This window comes from Halyomorpha halys, unplaced genomic scaffold (assembly GCF_000696795.3).
Source record: "Halyomorpha halys isolate HHAL.00 unplaced genomic scaffold, Hhal_1.1 Scaffold892.1, whole genome shotgun sequence".
Classification (NCBI taxonomy): domain Eukaryota; kingdom Metazoa; phylum Arthropoda; class Insecta; order Hemiptera; family Pentatomidae; genus Halyomorpha; species Halyomorpha halys.
The window spans coordinates 75,915-81,116 of NW_027105126.1; positions in this window are offsets into that span (position 1 = coordinate 75,915).

Consider the following 5,202-nt stretch of genomic DNA (forward strand, 5'->3'; position numbering starts at 1 on the left):
TGGCCCGAGTGGTCGAAACACTTAAATAAATAAATAAAAAAATCAGAGGAAAGCCATAGGAGTCCAAATTTAGCCAGATACGATCAGTAAAAGGGGTAAACACAACTGGAAAACATTATCAAGAAAATATTTTCCTAATAGTAAACACTCAAGACTAAAAAAAAACAACAACAGAAAACACTTAGCTGATGAAAAAAGTATTATAAAGAAGGAAAAGTTGATGATCATCGTACTTGGCACAAATTGTCCGGACAATTAATTTACAGAGGAAGATCCTTCTAGTAGAGATGATGAGTAGAGACCTCCTTTGTGCGCAAATCATCACATTATCACGATCACTTATATCATAAAGGTGACTTTGTCGGTTTCATTCCTGGTTACAATCCGGAAATATAGGAAGCAATGCATTTTGTGTAGCAACAAAGCACCATAAATCCTGGATGAAGATGCTCTGAAATCGAACGTATTCTAAAATATTCCGTTACTCCATCCTTATAAAAAAATCAAGGATCGTACAACATAATTTTCTGTCGGTTTAAAGCCATATCAGCAATTTTTGTAGCATTTTTCCTTCAATTTCTTTTAACTATTTTTTAATTGATATTCCAAGTTCCTGAATTTCTTGTAGCTGTTTAAAATGTATTAGAAATATAAAATACATTTTCATGGATAATACCTTGCCAACTAACCACCAGCCTCAGCTTAATTAGCAAAGTCCTTATGACAACTTACCCGATGCCTGGAATTAGTTAAAATCTTTGAGGATCTTAAGGAAAATATTTTTTTGGGGTACAAAATACTATTTCTAAATAATATTTGCTATAGAAATTGATAGCTGCAAGGTTAATCTTCACGCAGTAAATTTCATATTTATAATTTTTATAAAAAATAAACAAATAATCTGTGCGACATAGCTCCGGTTTCCTCTACATTTTATGTATTTCATCCATACAACTACAAGTTAAAAACACTGATAAACTATAATAATAACACTTTGAACTAATAACGTTTACTTTTGAAAATCAAATATTGTTCAACATAAAAAAATTGTATGAAGATGCAGAGATCGCAATCTTCCGACCGAAAAATAAAACAATTGATTGTTTTTATGTTATAAATATTTTTGATTATTCGTCTCCCATCCCTTTACTTTCACTTCCCCTTTCCCTCCTCTTTATGTTCTTCCATCTTGCCGGTTCCACTTCAGGGACCCTTGTGTTATGAATTTGATTAATTAATTCATAATTAAGCTAATAATTTTATATAAATTTGTTCATAATCAATATCACGGTAAGTTCCCTTTGTATCATACAAATCCCTAGGCTTTACAAAGTCAAGTAGTGGCAATTCATTTTAAGTTTAATCAAGTCAAGCTTTTCACACTTCATGGGTTAGTGTTCTACGAAACAATTCATAATGTGTCTTTTATGAGCCCTTGAATCTCAGAATGACACATTTATCATTTGAAAATTGCTCATCGTTGGGTGAATTCATGGTTTGATGAAAATTTCATTCACACAATAATACAACATCCCTTCAAAGGTAATTACAACCACAAATTAACTATAAATAACCTTTATTACTACAAATTATTTTTTTTTATTACTATTTTCCGTGACTCAACGAAAAAAAATATCCATGTCAACTCATAAATAAGGTGATATACAGAGAGAGTAAATTAAGAAGTTCCCCTAAAAAAATTGTCGCTCCATACATATATATAATAAAAATTTCGATCGGCGGTTCCTGAAAGAAAAATACAACAATATAATATGTAATATATTTTTTTAATTATTTATGTAATTTATCCTATAAAATTTTACAACTTTATAGCAGATAATAGTCGACTTACTTTCGTATTAAATTAAAGAGGTTTTACCATGTTCAATCTGATCCTAGCTAGCCGCCCAGTCATGCAGGAAGGTATCTTCGTCCTGGCGGATACTATTACGACAGATACGGAGGAGGTATGCAGGCCGGAAGAGTAGCTAGCCGCCGGGTCCTACAAAAAGGATATAGGGAAAAAGGATTGAAAGATAGAGGACATGTCTTGAGTGAGCGTAAAACAATAACAACTCATTAGGGAAAATATAGACTTTTAAACGACACTATCCCAAGGAGAGCGTACGGTACCCGGGCTAGGAGACAGCCTCGGGATAGTTTTGGATAAATGATCCTTTTTCATACCCTCCTATAATGATGTTATTGAATATCTGGTACATACATATAGGAGGTATGCTATATGTATATCTGGGTGTTAATGATACCTTGGATTGGATCGTACTCGCTTCGGCGGTACATATACTAAAAATTGGATAAATGATCCATTTTTAAGGCCCCTAATTATAGACCTAGTGAACATGGCTGTAAACGAGAAGCTGCCTTTTCTTACCTGCTTCAGGTAGTTCCGTAGTATCGTTTATTTATTATTTTATTGGCATTGCTAAGTAGTATGTACAAAAATTAATAATTTTTTTTCTTTTATTTTTATAAAGAAAAGTAATGTATAAATTTGAGAGCTTCGGTGAGGATAGAGGTGCTGCGCTCTGGTGGATTGGAGCTAGGCTTCTTGCTCCCCTCGCTACACATACGAATTCGTCTATCGGCTTTAGCGGAATCAATTCCAACAAAATTTAAGGAGTGAGTTCCGTTTTATCTGGCTTTTATTAGAACAAAGTTCGGACTTGATGCCATGAATATTATTTTCTTGATTACCGTTGTATTTCATCTCTTGAGTTCTACCAATTTAGTTGAACAAGAGATTCTTAGAAACATAGGGCACTAACAACGACAGATTCATTTTTTATAAATATGGGGGTATTCAAAGATGCAACTAAAGTGTAAGAGAGGTAGACAGTAAATAAGAGGATGGAGGTTTCACTATTTTAATGAAATACGAAATACTCGTGTACAGTGGGACACACTATATAATATTGTGAATGTCTCATATTTATCTGTATGTATTGATCCAATAAACAATTCAAAAATCTTATGCAGACTATTATTTACCAAGACATTTAATTCAATACAAATTCCATTCAATTTGTTTTAATAATACAATGCAGGAATGCTTGCTTGGTAGGACAGCAACAACCCAATCTGACAGTTCCTTCGTTACATACACTTCAAATTAAATACCACGAAGCGGATTTGCCAACTCTAGAAGGCATCCAGTTCAACCACAATTCCAACTGTCTCAGACCCCCTAATGCACTGTTCTAATGTTTTCCACTCTGTTTCATTAGCGGAGATTTATTTTCTGTAATCTACACCGTCTCATTAAATAATTATTTTTTTAGTACCCATTTTATCTTCTTGCTCCTGAGAATGACATAATTTTATCCTATATATTTCGAAGCAAGGATGGTTTGAGAATAAAGATTAGAAATAGAAAGTTATTTTTTAGTGTAGATTAATTTTTTGGGAAAAAGGTTTTTAAAAAGTTAACAGGATTGAAATTTATGGTGATATGAATGTTATACAGCTATATTGAACTAAGTAAATTTTTACTAATGTTACACAAAACCTTAGAAAGGGAAAGTATGATGATATGTTAGAAACTGATTATTATTATATATTTTTTTATAAAAAAAAGAAATGAATCTGTCGGTTTTAGTGGTCTCTGTTTCTAACAATCTCGAGTTCATCTGAATTTGTATAACTCAAAGAGATGGACTATAACTTAAGATCTATAACAATATTCATGACAGAGTTATTGAATCAAGTCCGAACTTTGTCCTAATAAGAGTCAGATAAATCGCAATTAATTTTAAGTTTTATTGGAATTTATTTCGCTCAAGCATATAGACGAAATTGTATGCATTCGGGTTATTTGTGAATTTATTTAAGTTAAAACTGAACCTGTTTCATCGCTTATTATTCTAAATTCTGAGCTAAAATGATTTCTCTAGATCAGATTGAATTTGGTTAAGTCTCTACTTTAATTTAATTAAAAATTACAGAAGACATCAGTTATCATCTTTAAAAAAATCACGATTTCCGCAAAAAATAATGAATTTGCTGAGTGATTTCTAATAACCCTTACTGGGATGATTTTCATCCAACTTAGACAAACTTCATAAAAAGTGTTATTTTAAAAATAATTATATAAATAAGTAAATTTTTAATATGATATTCATTAAAAATATCTTGTAGAATCAATTGAAATTTTAAATAAAATTGTGAATAAAAGAAAATGAAAGATCGCTGTAGTTGAAACCAACTTGTTCCAAAACAAGTCAAAACTATTATAGAAGAATTATTATTATCAGGAACCGGAGTGCTATCAGATCGTCATAAATGTTTTATTTTTTTATAAAATAAAAAACTGTATATAAAAAATAAAATTAATGTAACTTGTAGTTTTTTTCAATAACTGCTTCTCTCCCTGTGAAAAAAATTTATCAATTAAGATTCTTCAAATTCACAATTCGCTCCAATTCTTTCTAGTATTATGATTATTTTGAGATTGTGAAGTACATAGAATAATACTCCTTATAAGTAAATGTTTTCAAATTAGAAAGGCCGTTATCGAAGGGTGGGCTTGGGGGTTCTTAGTGAGGATGAGAATTAAAATATATCTTGATATCCATCACTTCAAAATGATGAATTGTATTTATTTTTCCGTTTTTCATTTATTTAAAAATATTTTAATGCTAAACACATCAACAGGCATTGGAATTTTTACTCCTATGTTTTGTAATAGAAAACTTTGGTTTATTATAAAGTTATAATCTCAAGGAGTGTCAACCTGCCTCAGGTCGGAACAAGCAGGCAATCCATCGCGAATGAAAGGTTCAGCATTACTTAAAAGTTCTTGTTTTATTACAAAGGCCATTGACTTATAAAATAACTTTTACATATTTGATAACTCTTCATTCCTTTACAAATAATAATATCAGCAATTTCCAATAAATCTTAAATGTTCACCAAAATTGTGCCATGTTGGAGTACATTGACATTTATAATCATATTTGATTATTAACACTATGAAATGCGCACAGATTTAGCATTTTTTGATAAAAAAAACACGTCTGTGACTGGCAAAAACCTGAATTCATAATGCCAGATTTGGGCTTTCACATATAATTGCTCTTCCGTCAACAGATATTAAGACGCATTACACCAACGTGTTGTCACAGGTAACAGATACACTTAGTGTCACCGGATTAGATTAGATTAGATTAGATTTTTATTCAGGGC